The 15,911-nt window shown below is 48.2% G+C and overlaps 1 long non-coding RNA gene across 1 annotated transcript; it reads left to right on the top strand.

The window, feature by feature from the left end:
• The first annotated feature begins 7,743 nt into the window (after positions 1 to 7,743).
• On the top strand, positions 7,744 to 15,078 carry LOC118173631. The gene is made up of 3 exons (XR_004754321.1): positions 7,744 to 8,096; positions 8,356 to 8,409; positions 14,662 to 15,078. It is a non-coding gene; the product is annotated as an uncharacterized LOC118173631 (long non-coding RNA).
• Positions 15,079 to 15,911: the final 833 nt, after the last annotated feature.

Here is a 15,911-nt window from a genome sequence, read left to right as displayed (position 1 = left end):
AATGGGACAAGTGATCTCAGTACAATACTCATGAGAAGCCCTGCCCAGTGTTATTTTTATATTGAGGGGCTATCTGGACTTGGTGCAAGCAGTTAGAAAAACCTGAAGGCCTTTTCAGCAGTCTTGACTATTTTGACTATTCTTGATTCCAAGAGCAGACATCTTTGCTGGTGAAATGCTGCATTTTTATCACGGGAGCACTTGATCTGTCAGAGCACAACACCTACTGAACTTGAAGTCAGTAGGACAGTTGTGTTGCTAGCAAAACATTAAACACATTTAAATGTGTTCTTATCCTCTCTCAAAGCAGAGTGAATTGTAGCTTCCTTACTTTAAGCTGAGAAACAGAAAAAGCTGTGTATTTCTCCTAATAACCTAAAAGATCCCAAGTTACCTGCTTTCAGACTCAGTGCAGTCCAGCAAGTTTCCCTTCTGCAGGACATAGTTCAATAGTTGCTCTCTAATCTCTCACAGCACTCTTCTGCTTGCCATGAATGTTGTGGTTGTTGGCTAACTGCTCAGAATATTTCATTTCTGACCTCGAGTTTTCTTAGTAAAATCTCTCAGCGCAACATAAAGCAGAACTCCTTATTTCCCAAGTTTACAACAAAGCATTTGACATATGACAGCCTCACAGATGTGAAGATGAACTGAGAATGAGCCAAACCCGCCATCTCTAGTTGGATAATTTTGGATTCCAGCGGGAGGAAGAAGAATCTACTTAGACTTTCTGTTAACTTACCACGTTGACAGATAAAGTTCATATCAGGACTCTGGCCAAGAATCTGTACTGAATCTACTTCTGAAACTGTAGCTGGCTTGTGAATACCATTGTTAACAGAATTGTATCATACTGAACCTTAAATTCAGTTTTGCTTGCTTGTTTTCTCTAGGAAAAAGCATAATTTATTGTGTCATTTTCTACCTTTATTCAGACCATCCCTAACGTAGGATGTGAGACGTGTGGATGCAGAACTGCTTTAATGCTAAGGTTCTTTTTATGTCATATACAAGGATATGCTTACTGCTAATCTGAGCTGAAGAAAAATAGTTATTTTAGAGAAAGCAGTTTGGGGTATTCTGTAACCTCCCAGGCATGTTTGTGCATTTTGGCCTTGAGAGGACTTCTTGAGAGGACTTTTATGCTGGAATAAATATATTTTTCCTCATCCAGGGACAGGGAGCTTTTGTAAACGTATCACAGGAATGGTAAGTACTCAGTAGTTTGGTTTAGGCTGAGACAGTTTCTTCTGACGTATTGTTGACTTTTTTTCATAGTTTAAGTACTTAAGTACTTAATAAAGATTCATATGCAGTGGGAAGGCTTGCTGTAGACAAGTGGCTGCTGGACACTGGGGAGTGCTTGGGGATCTTTCAGAGGGGATCTTTCAGAGGTCTTCAGGTTGCCTGTTAGTTACTTGTTGACACAGTCTCTAAGGCACTGCTCTACGTGATAGGTGCTGATGAAAGCAGAAAGCATGGAAAGATGGTCTCTTATCATGACTTACATAGTCATAAGAAGAACCACCCCCAGACCATGCCAGTAATCTGCATCCAATTTGAGCATGTGGTTTCTTAACCCCTGGCCTGATTGCAACTGTGTGGACACACACTGTGTCACTGAGCAGTAATGCAGCCCTCCAATTGGGTTAGGAAACCACCTAAAGCATAAATCTTCAGCTGTGTAGACTCACTGAAGTACTTGATCTTGTCTTCTGCAGTAGAAGCTGCTCCTTTCCTGTTACAGTGGAAAACCATCTGCTGTGTAATCACCTTAGAGGGGAAAACCGACATCCAGGCAAAAATGTATAGGGTGGTGCCTGGAGAAAGGCTTTAGCTATGACAAAGCAAGCCCTTGGATGCAAGGGGTGCTCACCTCTTACTCTACACTATTCACAGCTGGGACTTGTTCTGTGCCTGCTTAGCACTGTGTGTTTGCCTGCTGAGGGAAAAGCACAAGTAAAGCCTATTAAGGAAGGATAACGAGAGTGAGTTTTCATACCTTGAAGATTTTCATGATTTGTGGGAAAGATGCTTGATACCGCAGACTACTTGAAGCCCCAAGGCAGCCTCCAGCCCCTTGCATGTACTCTCAGGGATGCTGGTGCAGATGAGAGGAGAATTTTGCCTTCCCCTGCAGTGCCTCTTGGAAGCTCGCCTCATGGCAGAGCATGGCAGCCTGCACCCTGTAACTTCTGGTCTGTCATTTTGCCCACAGCTATCTGTACAGTGAAGCTTCATTTGTAAAGCCTTAGGAGAGCCTTGGGAGAAGGGACCTTCCAGCCATGGAGCCATGCAGGGCTCTGCTGGCAAACCAGAGTGGGGGTGAAACAGTTTTCCAACAGCTTTCTGGGGGCTAAAAAATATACTTCACCAGCTGTTTTTGGGTGAGCTGGCAATGGCAGACCTTGAACGCGCCCTCAGCATAACCCAGGACATTTCTAACTCCTTTGTTCATCCTGGGGCACAGCTGAGGAGCAGTTGTTAAATGACCAGTCCAGACCTGCTCCTTTTTCCTTCCCCTGACCTGAGAAGTGCTGAGCACTGCTGCTCTGTGTGCTGCAATAAGGGCTGGGGTCTGGGTGAGCTCCTGGCTGAGCTCTTGCTCGGAGCATCCTCGTGTTCCTGCTTCCCAGCGCTTCTGTTAGCAGGAGCTGGGCCAGAACAGGAGGGCTTCACTCTGGTGGTGTTCTGTCGGGCTGTCAATGAAAAATAGAGTTGTCAAATCTAGTGGGAGTCCCCTCTGGCCCCTGGGCTGGGAGGGTTTCTCCTTCAGCACTTGCTGTGCCAGGCCCCAGCTGCAGAAAGGAGCCGTGATGCCGTTAGCCTTGTACTGCTGTGGGAAGGTGAGAGCCCCGTGGTGCCTGAAGCCTGGTGGTGATGTGCAATTAGATGAGAGCAAGCTGAGCAAATACAGATGGCCGCTTGTCCAGTTGTTAATCTTTTCAGGCCTTGGAATGCTTCGTCATTCCTCATAGCTGCAGAGCACGTTGCTGTCAGCATCTGTAGTCTGTAACTGCAAAGACTGTGGAAGAGTGGAGGTGTCACGTTTTGCATCCAGTCTGCCAGCGACCCGAGGGGACCTCATCGACCTTCTGAGCGTTCCCTGCTTGGCTGGGCTGAGGCTGGGGTGACTCACACAGCCGTGGTCCCCTGGGGTGCAGCAGTCCTCATCTGCCCGAGTATCTCTAGGCCAGAGCGCTGTCCAAGTGCCACATCCTCGGGGAGGAGGAGCCGGAGCAGCCTCTGGCAGCTGCCCCATCTTCTGCAGGAGATGGGCCGGGCCTGTGGGGCCGCTTATTCCACTGCCTCCAGCCCTGTGTCCCTGCTTTCCTTTGAGCACGGCAGTGGGCCACCACCAGCCACGTGTGGCCACCACCAGCTGCATGGCCACGCGTGTGGCACCGCCGTTCCCTCAGTGGCAGACCTGGGGTGCTGCCATCTCCTCCAGGCCCTGCCGCCGTGGCCTCGCAGCGATTGCACTGGGTCTACGGTGCCTTCCTTCGCTTTCATCTTCGCTCTTGAATGAGAGACACAAATGAAACACCTCTGACTCAGTGAGATAGGTGAATTTGTAAGCCCTAATACCACACGCAGCCCTAGTCTCTCACTTCCTCAAAAGTGCTAAGTTTTTCACGCTCTCGGGTCTCGTTTTGCCTCCACCCGTGTTACACTGGAGCGGTGCTGAGCAGCGCAGCACGGCCACGTCAGGGTGAGGGAGGTGGGGGCCAAGCTGTCCCCAGCTGCTGTCCTGGCTCTGTGCACCCCTGTGGGGCAGCACCCTTGCTGCAGAGCCTCTTCTGGGTGTCCTCCTTCGTCGTGTGAAGGCCTCAGCTGCTTTCTGGGAGCTCTCCCTCGATCCTGCATGGTGCTGAGCACGGAGCTTGTGCGTCCTGTCAGTCGCTGGAGGGAAGCGGTGCCTGCGCTTGCACCCTGCACAGGAATTCAGATTTCTCAGTGCCTGGGAATGGTATCTGAGTAAGACCTGAGCACCTGAACCATTTTGTGACGGAAAAACATCGGCCCCTCGGTGCTTTCAGGGGGAGGCTTTGCACAGGCTGCGCCACTCCGCTTTGTTGTCTGTGCGCCCTGCTCTAAGCGATAACCTGGCTTTTCTAGATAACGAGCATCGTTTCACTCACAGGAAATAGGAAATGGTGAGTTGTGTTTGGTTTTGAAGCGATACACAAGAAACATACTTGTGAACGGAGGAAAACAACAGCAGGCCGCGACCGTGCTGGGGCACGGAGCGGGGCCTCCGGTGCTGGGGGCTGCAGCAGAGGGGACTCTGACCCCACACTGTGGGACAGCAGGGGGTCGGCTGTGTCCCAGGGGACAGCTGGTGCCCTGGCTTTGGAGCAGTATTTCCATCCTCGTTGGTCCTGACCTGACCCCGGAGGCTGCTGGCAGCAGAAGTGAAGCGAGCGCTGGGGGGTGCAGGTGCTTGGGCCTGCTTCTGTCATGTAGAGCTGTGCCCGTGCCACTGCTCTTACTGTTAAACCTTTTTTTTTTTTTTTTTTTTTTTTTTTTTTTTTTAATATGCAACAAATATAAGATTATTAAAAATGTCCTAGTGTTCCACCTTTCCCAGCAAGTGAAAACATGAAGGAGGATGACCCAGGTGGGGCTCCTGTGGTGACACAGCTGCCCGGCTGAATATTGTTATTTATTCAATAAGAACAAATTACGGGCACATAAGGACTGTAAGTTTTTAACCTTCTGAATCAAGATTTGCTGCTTTTGTGCACTGCCACCTCTTTGTTCGGAGTCCCTTTTGCTGGGACAGAAGAGAAAAACTGCAAGATGCAGTCCTAGCAGAAGAGGCGTCCTTCTGGGTACTTGTGTGCCCCACCTGCAGAAAGCAGCAGCTAAGGAGGAGAGATGCTGACCTAAGTGCCACAGGGCCAGGCCTTGGGCTGCAGCACGTTTTCATAAGGGGCTCCCTGGACATCGGGGGTGGCTGCTCTGCAACACCAGCACCCCACAGGACCTCTGCTGTGGGGACGCCTGTGCCACTTGTGTCCGCTTTAGTTCCACAGACCCTTCCACGCCTACGAGCAGCTCCGGGCTGTGTACAAGTGTTCGCATGATGAAGGTTTGCCTTTGTTCTGAAATGTCAGTCAATAAAAGAATTAGAGAACAGTTAGGAGGAAATGCTTTAATGATTAAAAGCCATTTTTAGCTCATACCTGGGAAACCACAAGCTCGTAGCTTCACACAGACCAGAAGCTGCTTACAAATCATCTTTGCAATCAGTGCTTCTTTTCCTTCACTTGATGCTCATCTCCTCTCAGTGCACGGCCATGGCTGTGGTTGCACTTTGATGTGTTTCAGAAACAGCAGCGCCAAGTTCACAAAGTCAGAAGCCGGCCTTGCGCCGAGCTGGGAGATTCAATTAAAAAAAAAAGGCCCAGAAGCCTGCAGCAGGGCTGGCACACCCCGAAGTCCCTGGCTCCAGTAGTTCAAGCTGTCACTTCTCCTGCCCATACCTGCTGCTGCCAGCCTGGGCTTTGGCTCTCCCAGGGCCTTGCAGCAGCTTCCAGCAGCACGGTGAGCACCACATCCCCAGGAGGGGCCGGATCCGGCATTTCTTGGTGGGGCAGAAGCTGTCGGAGCCCCAAGTGACTTGTGAGCACCTTCCCTCCCTTCGGACCAGGCGTCACACCTGGGGCTGGGGTGAGCGGGGCTGCTGCTCAGCCCATGAACACGTCGTTTTCTCCAGCTCCACGGCAGGTCGGTGACAGCTGCCTGGTTTTCACCAGGGTGAACTCGCACAGAAATTATCACAGGAACTGATAACAGGCTGAGGAAGCGTTTGGTCTCTAGAAAATACTACAGAAAGCCTGCTTGACTTGAGGTGGTGGTGTTCAGAGCAGTGACCATCAGGGACTGGATGTTTTTGAAGCAATGGTTCGATGCACAGATAGAGGCAACCACATCTCCTGCCCCATCGGCTGGGCTGGGAGAGCTCAGCACTGCTCAGCACCGGGACCAGGTGCACGGAGCAGAGCAGGGCTGCGGTTGGGTTGGTTCCGTAGCCGTGCTCGGGGGGCTGAGCAGCTCTGTCCCCAGCTGGGGTTCTGGGGCTCAGCCCTGCAAAGGCACCCAGGCTTCCTTTGGCAATGCTGTGTCCTTTCCACCTTTCTCCTACATATTTGCAAGATCAAACTCTTCACGTGTCTTTGAGGAGATGGCCAAGATATCTATCTGCTCAAAATAAGGATTTTCAAACCCATGCTGGTGTCATAAGAAAAACGCCCTGGGCTGTTAATCCGTAGGTTATGCTGCCTCTTCGTCGAACCTGTGTATTTTCTGAATGTGAAGTCACACCAGTCTGCAATTTGGGTTTAATTTTTCTCACATCCTTATTCACTGATCGCTTCCTTTGAAGTTGGTTCTCTGCAGGTTATTTCCAGTGCGACAATTTTCCATTTGTACCGCACCAGGCCAAACTTTGAGGACAGACACACGAATAAGTACTGGGCACGGGGACAGCCTCTGTGAACAAAATGACACAAACGTGTTCTGTGCCAAAAAGAAACAAAGTGGAGAGTCTCCCTGCTGCATCCCAGCCCCAGGACAATGAGGAGGGCCCCAGATGCCCGGAGCTTGAGGGATGTTGGAACGACTGCCCCCAAAGTGTGAGAAAGAAAAACCTGCGGATGTTCTTCATGCAAAGGGAAGTCACAGAGCTCCTCTCTGAGCTGGCAGAAGACCAGCATCAGAAGGGCAAGGAGACCTTTGCAAATGAAAGGTCACTGATGACAGGAAAAAAAGAGAAAGAGATTCTTGCTGCTGCTGTTGTTTGCACGGCAGCTCTGGGAGCAGCGAGCAGCGAGCACCCAGCAGCCGGAGCCTCCGTGAGGGAGTCCGAGCAGCAGTGAGAGCAGCTCTGGGGGAAATGGGCAGCACGGGGCAGGACTGGTGCACTTCAAGCCCCGGGGTGATTCAGTGTGTTTGGGAACAAGGACTTTACAAACCCTTATTTTAACCAAAAGCTACTTTATGGGGAGCCTGTGCCCTGGGGCTGATCAGAGTCACCCTGCGGTGCCCGCACACCTGAAACCTGGGTGTACAGCACATCAAAGCAAGTCATTGCTGACTTCCATTCTTAGCAACGTTTTCTCCTGGAAGCCACCAGCATCACTCACCTGCGTCCCTGCGTTCCTGGAATACACGGGCAGCGAGGACCTGGGGGTCCAGCTGGGGGCTTCCCGTGGAGGCAGCACTTGCTCCCTGCTCATTCCCAAGGGCTTGATCCCGTTCTCTTCCAGCTGCTTGCTGCAGGCCTGCAGCTCAATGGCTGAGCCCGGCTGGGATTTGCATGTAGAAGCCAGTATCAAAATTCCATTAAAATGAGGTGGCAACGATGGTGGGATTTTACCGTCAAGAGCTATTTTTTGTTGTTGTAAAAGAGGTCTAACCTGGCAGCAAAGCAGTGCTTATAGAAACCATTTGGAGCTGGCAATGACGCTTTTCTTTTTTTTTTTTTTTCTTTTTTTTTAATGGTGTCTTCTGCTAGGGGTGTTCTGTGATGGAGCAGCCATCACTTCTGCAGTGTCAGGCATGAGCAGAACTTCTCGTGTGATGTGGATTGTTTGTAGCCGTGTAAGCTCCTGAGATGGTGCATTATTAAGTCGATCAAGTGTAACTTGAACAGCTTTGCATATAAGTAATGGCCACAGTGCAAATAGTTAATACTGAACATTGCATTTGAATGCATTTTAATTCAAGTAAGGAAACGCCGTCGTTACTGGGGAGCTGCAGAAACAGAAGAGCGGCTGCGTAAGGATGTGTTCTGCAGAACCGAGAGGTTTGGCTGAGTAACAATAGGATAAGGGACGTTTCTGATGAGTGATCTGAGTCCTGGCTAGATCACAGAGCAAAGAAGTCACCTGAACTTCTGGAAACTGCACTCTGCTCTCTGCTGGATTTCCAGCCCGCAGAGCAGAGCTGGCAGTGCGGGACAGCCCCGCGGGGACGGGGAGCAGGCGCCGCGCTGAGACCCTCCGGCCACGGCGTGGTGTGGGGACACCGCACAGCCACATCCTGCTGCCTGTCCCTGCTGCAGCATGGCATTCAGCTGGGAAACTGCGGTAAGTTCATCTTCATTGCATTTTATGACCCTTTTCTGGGAGTGAGGACTGGACTGCACAGGAAGCTGAAGCAAAGCAGTGACCACTGCGTGCGCTCGCAGCTCCTGCTGCTCTGCAACCACAGCCTCACCGCAGGTTTTTATCAGAGGGAGGTCTCTCTCACTACATCACACCTCTCTCTTTTCTATTTTCTAGCTAATAGGCCTTCCTTTATAACTTCTCAAAAGCTAAAATACTTTGTAAACTCCTCTCACCATAGACTGTGTGTGTGACTGCTCCACGCAGCACCTTGTCACCCAGGTGAAGCCCAAAGGTAAGTGTACTTCCATTGCGCCGCTTGGAGATTGCCCTGAGGCCACCTTCCTCCTGGCTGGTGGGGATGCGATTTGGACAAACCATGAGGGTTTTCACCATTCAGTTGAAACATGCAATTTTTGGAAGGCAGTATTTAAGCTGAGGAAAAGCCACTAGTTTTATAAGGTGAAATTGCAGGGGGAACGGTGGCTTTCCAAGAGCACGGTGCCCGGATTTACAGCGGGGATGCAGGTGTCCAGCACCCACAGGTGTGGGCTGGTGCTGAGTACCGGAGATCTGCTGGGACACCTCGCGTGTCCCCAGGAGAGCGGCCAGGAGGTGACACAGGTGGCGTTTTCACAGAGAGCTGAGGTGGAGGGAGGCAGGGGCAGGATGCTCCCACCCCTCTGCTCTGTCTGTGGGCTCAGCCAGGCCCCGTAGGCAGGGAGGGCCCTGCTGGGTGCTGTCCTGCACGGAGCATCCAGGCCCTGTCGTGAGGGCGGGGAAGAAACGTTCATAACGAGCCATAAAACCTTAAAAACCTCGCATGTGAAGTGTATCACAGATCAAATATGCTTCAGGACACTTATGGAAGTTGTTAGAATTAAGATTGTGCTGCTGCCAAGAACATTAGATCCAGATTTTTATTTTATTTTATTTTCCATCCCCTTTGAGGATACTCAGAGCGTTGTGCTTAAAAGCCTCGAAGTCTGCATGAAGATTCAAATAACTTAGGAAATTGGATATGGAGAAATGGGGTGATTTCACAATTGTTTCTGAGCAGAATTAGGTGGGGTTTCTGCAGAACTCAAGTCTTTTGAAAATGAATTCTTTTATACCTTTTGCACGTTACTGGCGATGGCAGCCGTGGTTCTAGTCTGCGGATTGCTGATGGAGCGTTAATGCAAACAAATGATTTAATGCTTGACATTTCTGCCCTTGATTTTTTTTTAGTAAGGTATTTTTTAATGACTTTTCCATTCTGTATGGTGGTTACTGGTGCTATTGTTAGAGAAAGGTATGGCACCTTTTAATAAGAACATGCTCTTTGCCCACTACAGCTCATTGCATTCATGACTCAAGGATGTGGCTAGCAGCTCTATATTTAAAGAGGAAGAAAAAAAAGCTTGAAATATTTCAGCTGTGATAAATAGGTACTGTAACCTCAGTGTCTGTCCTGTTTCCTTACCCTTTGATAAAGTCATGGGAAGGAAGAAATAATTTCAGTGCTGAAGGTGTCTGGCTCTGTCGTTGGGTAAAATCCCATGGGCTAGGTGTGTGCAAGTCTTCTCCCTCACACCACTTCAGCAGCTACTTTCAGATTGCCACGGTGGCAAATGGTTGTGGTGATCATTCTAAAACACTTTTCCATAGAATCAGTGACATTAAGAGCAACCTGCATCAGAGTCTTTGTTTTTAACATCTCTGCCCAGCTTTGGCTGTTTTATTATGGGATACGTACTCTGATTAGGATGTATGATCCAGATGCGGGGCGGTGGGGTGTAATTAATTTTTTACTTGGTTAAAGGCTTCTTGGTTCTTTTACCCTGTAAAAGCCTGTGGGATGCCAGGCACGGCCCTGATCTTGAGGGTTTGAGGCTGGCCAGAGGCTGGGGCCATCTCTGTCCCCGGGGACCTTTCCCTCACCCCAAGTGTGAGGCCAGCCCTGCTCAGCGGGTGCAAACCACAGGCAGCCTCAGTGAAAGTCCTCCTCGGTTATAATTGTATCTAATGGGTTTTAGATGACATGAGAAAGTAAAGGAGGGCCTAGTTTTCCTGCTAAATCCCATGGTTTGTGTGTCCATGCAAATGCTGGGTCTGATTCCCTTCCATCTGCTGTTTGCTCCGCTCTCGGCTGACCGCTGTGCGATGGTGACGTGGGGTGCCCAGAGCAAGTGTAGGGACAGCAGGAAGGGAGGGCTGGGCTGCTCGTATAATTTGCACCAGAAGTCTGATTCATCGGTTGGAACAGAAACTTGCAGTATTACTTGTTTCCACTCAAAGCTCCTGGTCGGGATGTGAGAGCTCTCTGCAATGCTTTATGAACGTTCCATGTTTCAGCTGCTGTTTTGCGCGGCTTGTAGGGGTTGATAATGCCAGGCTTCCCAGCAAGGTGGTGGAGCCTCCATCCCTGGGGATCTCCCAAACCTGTGTGTCCCAACACCTGCCACAGGAGGGGTGAGAGGGGAGAGCAGCCCGGCCTTTGCACTTGCCCTTGTCGAACTTCATGAGGTCCCTCACTGCCCAAACTTGCAGCCTGTGCAGGTCCCTCTGAACGGCAGCACGACCCCCTGGGGTGTCAGCCGCTCCGTCCCATGATCCAGGTGACTGATGAATAAGCTGAACGGGACAATTCGGATGACACACACTTCCCACGTGCGATCTGGAAATCACACACAGAATTTCTCTGGAAATAAGGTGGTGCTGAAACAGAATGTGAAACTCCTGCAAATTATGGGGTAGATCACCTTAAATTTCTCCTCTGCAATTCTGAATGAATTTTTATTAATTGGCAAGTTGAGGTTAAGTCACTGAGTGTGGTCCTTGTGTAATGAGCTGGGATTTCACTGCTTTCCCCACCTGCCGTCGTGGAGCTTTTCTGTGCTCTGCGGCTTGGATGGTCTCAGAGCAAAAGCAAGGCCCAGTTCTCACCAAGAAGCAGTCATTTCCATTTTACAAATTACTCTTGTTCATGTGGGAAGAAGTCAAACACTGACCATCACGATCTGGAGCTAACCTAGGCAGAACAAATGCATCCATAAAGAAGGAACTGCTGCTATGTACCTGATATAAATGGTTAAGGTTTAATTCTGACTTGTTTCTCCTTTCTTGGTGCAGGGGCTGCAGGTGTATGCATTGGGAAGTAAATATCTGTACAGAGATAATGAGTTCAAGCTGTGAGTGGGCAGTGGGTGGCTGTGGCTTTACTTCTTTACAAACTTAAAACAAAAATGAATCATGCTGGGGATGCTATGGGACTTTCTGATAAGGTCAATGGAATATCATACCGCCATCATTTCAGAGGTAAACCCAAGCATCACGTCCAGAATTTTAATAATTAAATTAAGTTAAAATTAATGTCTTGGAGGAGCTGCTGGGGCAGGCTGGGTACTCCGAGAAAAAACCCAGACCTAGCTCAGCAAACCTGACCATAGGAGGTAATGAATTTATAGTGCCCACTATGAACTCCTTAAAATCATGGACTCCTCCAGAATAAATGTCTTTCTGATAAAAACAAGTTTCTTCCGTCATCCATGGTTCATGCATTGACTGGTGCATGCTGTCTGTGTTTCTGTCAGGTTTATGATTCTTAGAAAAGGGCCTGAAGATGAATGCCAACAGATTCTGCTAATATGGATCGGTGAATGTGGGATGGGTATGAATCAGTGAAAGGTGTACTTGAACAGACTGGCTCCAGGCGCTTTTGAGGATTCATTCTGTTTTTTCTCATAGTGTTGGACAGGAATACTTATTACATCTCTTAAGGTTTTGCGAAGCTAAACTAAGTGCTCTTTGATTGCTGTTTTTTTAAACAGTTGTTGTCAGTGTACGGTTTAATTTCAGCTTCCAAACATCACTGCGATGTCGGTCTTTCCAAAGCGCTCATCTTGCACTGGATGCAGAAGGATGCAGACAGCTAAACAGACCCGCCAGTCCCATCCCAAACGATTTAAGCTGGAGATGCCTGATGGTTCGAGGTCTTATGCTTGGACTGAAGCATGGCAGTTCAACAGGTTTTCTGTCTGCGTACCGTACACACCGTGTCTCTCCTTCAGTAAGCTACAAAAATTAGTTCTGACATCCCACTCTAGATACTGGTTGGTGATTAAGGCTTTATGGGAAATGGTGCAAACCTTCTGGTTTGTGTCTGCATGTGAATTTTCTATCTTTTTACATGTGTGATAAATCCTACTTTCATTACGAGTCATTTCCATTATTGTTAGTGACATGAACACATATCCCTGTCCAAAACTCATAGAAGCTGGGTAGGCCATGAGTGCCAGAGGGGTGAAGCATGCTCGATGGCAGCAAACGTCTTAGCACCAAGATAAGCTTTACCTAGCAAAGAGTTATTTGCAATGTTTAGGGTTAGAAGACCATTCAGTGACTCAGGCATGTTTTGTCGCAATAATTTTGTATCCTATCTCAGCCTTTTGTTAGCAGAACTGCGGGTTATTGACTGATGCCATCTAGTTCCTCTACGGTACGTGCCAATTGTCTTTTGGCTCGTTGTCATGGCAAACGGTGTTTCTACCCAAACTTAGAGATGTCAGCAGTCTGGGTTCCCCATGTTCCTCAAGTATTGAGGACAAAACCCTTGCGCTCTGGTGTCTGCAAGTCGCACTGGTTCGGTGCTGCCTGTGTGCTCAGGAACAGAGGCATCAGGCAAGCAGCCTTCAAGAGACCAATGTCATTCACAGCCTCTTCTGTCTGGTGTCTTCCCGTTGGTATTGCAGACAGGGAGTGCTGGTACTCCTGCGAGCAGCACTGCTCCTTGCCACTTGCTTGAGCCTAGGTAGCCTGAATATTATTTTATTTTTTAAAATTCCGTTTCAGGTCTCTGCCTAAGACTTTGCTGAGTGGCAGAGAAACAAATATCTCTGTCAGAAAAACAGCATCTGGCACCTGATTTGTACTGAGTTACGCAGAGCTATGCAAGGTCTCATGCATGGGATACCACGCTCTATCTTTCCAAAGCACGTGAGTCATCACAGTTCTGGATCTAGTCAGAAACCATATAAACGCTGTGTACTGAACAGATCTCAAAAATCCTGAGCAAAATCTATTCAGTATGCAGCTGACACAGGAAGCCGCTACACATATTTGGTCAGATTCACGTTAAAGCTTATTGTAAAGAACAATTAAAAGCGATTGCTTCAGTGCTGGGTGAGGTCTAGCAGGTTGTGTCCATATCGGGTGCCGTGTCCCTTCCCTCCTGGGCACCCCCTGGATGAGTTTGCAAAGCCCCCACTCCCCCTGGGACTGCCATGCGGGGCTGTGCTGGGTCCCAACAATTCCCGCTGGGCACCACAGCACCTAGCCCCCCGCACCCACCACGGGATCGCTCCCTAGCCCCACCTAAAGCATGTGAACGCGTCTTCTGTCCCTATGTGCCGAAACCCAGGAGCCTCATGCCTTTCTCTGCATCCCTGGTGCCACAACTCAATTCCATCTTCGGTAACTGCATGATCTGAATGACGACGCTTGGCTGAGCTTGGCATGAAAGGTTTTTATTGCTGTGTACAATTTAAAATCACCCACTTGCATTAACACTTAGCATGGATTCTGCTTTGTAAGAGGCATCTCTTGTTCCCCATCCCCAGCCAGTCCCAGCGCTGCCCAGGGGACCCTCTCCTAGGGCCACCCCTTGCGGTAGCTGTGCAGGCGAGGGCAGGTGCAGTTGTTGGCGTACAGATCCACCTTGTTTCTCACAATGCTGTTGCACTTGAACGTCTCGTTGACCCATTTCAAGAATTCTTCCAGATCATGTTTAAATTTTGAGAAATTTACTTCCACATGTTCGCAGTTACTTGCATGGGCTTTTTCCTCCTAAGGAAAAAGAGTAGAAGCTGGTTGATACAAGAGTTTCGGAACAATTCCACCCAAATGCTGCACGTTCTCCAGGACCTCCCCAGCTCACTGGTACAGAGCTAGAAGCAGGCCAGCTGTCACTCACTGGCCTCAGATAATTTCACCTTGTAGATTTAAGACAGGTCAGAGCATTTCACCCGTAATATCCAATTTCCCTTATAATATCCAAATCCTGGAGACACAAAGGGAGTGGTCCCAGCAGCATCCCAGCCGGCTTGTTCTTAACACTGAGGTTTCAGCTGCAGCAGTGAGGAGCTCAGCATCTGGGTATCAGTTTCATCTGCAACTTGCAGGCATTAAGCAAACTGATGCATATCTGTTTTTCTTCCAAAAAGAAGCCTGTGGCTCTGTTTCAGGTCAGCAATTACAGCCACTTTGAGAATACATACAAATCTATTTTCCATCACCTTATTTTCTCTGTCTTTCTCTCTTTTTGCACCTAATAAATCACCATCATTACTGCAGGTCTAAATATTATTTGTATAAGAATGAGTTTGTGCATGATAGACAAACCTTGATATCCTTCCATGCAGCTGCAGCTGGTCCAAAATTAAAAAGGAAGAACAATTTATTGGCTACCAGATCTCAAAATATTGGCTTAGAGTTTACCAAAAAGTGAGCAGGAAATTATGTGACACGTTACTGAACAACTTCCACTAATGCTCTCTAATTCCTTCAGGGAAAGTAACTTTTGGGGAACCTTGCTGGCAATGTCTTCTCAGCATATCCAGAGACTTAACTAAAGGCTCATGCCTTATCCGCCATCACATGTGAAAACTGGTGCAACCCAAGGGCTGCGGCAGCCTTGCCTGGCTGGGAAAGATCCACTGTTTGCAGTGGCTGGGATTGTTTTGCATGTGTCCAAGAGAACTAATGAGACATTGAAAAAAATCCCCAAGTGGATAAATCCCCAGCCTGGATAAATTGGTAACTGCAGGAAAATGTTTGAAACTAAACTCAAATAAATAGTGAAAGCTTACCTTCAGAACTGAACAGCTTTCTTCTAGCCGGTACATATCTTCTTTAACTATGGTCATACACACAGATATGTTCAGCTTTTTTAGCTCGTCAATAAACATGGTGGTGGTGTTGTGTGCACAGTTTTTGTTCTAGGAGAAAAAGGGAGAGTAAATGGTGTTCTGGTTTACAGAAAGAAGAAAGAAACTGTTAATAAACTATATTGAATAATCAACTATGATTTCCTCTGGAAATCTTAACTTCTTTTATCTGATTTCTTTTTCATACCTTTTTAAGAAGTCATATTATAAGTGCAGTTTTCGTAACTATTACAACCACAAACTTTGCAATAAAAGTGCTCCAGTTTCTGCTAGTGGTGAATTTGACAACGTTTCAAATTTGATCCAATTCCATTGAAATCAGAGAGAGATTTTTTGTTTGTTTGTTTGTTTTCCTTAGACATAGGATGTTTACAGATAGCTGCTTTGAGCATTTTTCCTTATATTACATCAGTTAGTGAACAGATCTTACAAACATCAACAGAAATTTCTCCTGAAAAGCATTACAAAGAACTTAGAAAACTGAGGAAAGGCATACCATTTGTAACTGAGAGCAGTTAGGACTAGCCACATTCAAGCAATCTTTTAAAAATAGGACGTGGTGTGCTCAGGAAGCAAGAGGAGCACTGCTGACTTGACGAGGAAAGGCTGTCCCCTGAGCCAGCCAGTGCTCTTCCATCAGCGGCAGCTCTGTGCCCCTCTTAGAACAAATTTTTGGGTTCAAATCCCCCTTCCCATTCCCTCACGGCTCCCAGAACCACAGCTCTTTGCCAGCCCGGCAATCCCTCTCTTAGCTGCTATTTTACATGTTGCCTTCAAATGTCCTCGGACCTCTCTTCTCAGAGGTTATACTTTAAGCTTACAATCCATGAGCCTCTTCGGAGACTCCAGCTGAAAATAACAGATTAAGAAA

The sequence above is a fragment of the Oxyura jamaicensis genome, chromosome 13, assembly GCF_011077185.1.
Source record: "Oxyura jamaicensis isolate SHBP4307 breed ruddy duck chromosome 13, BPBGC_Ojam_1.0, whole genome shotgun sequence".
Classification (NCBI taxonomy): Eukaryota; Metazoa; Chordata; class Aves; order Anseriformes; family Anatidae; genus Oxyura; species Oxyura jamaicensis.
Note: the sequence above shows the minus strand (reverse complement) of the source record. Positions and strands in the feature narration are given on the sequence as shown.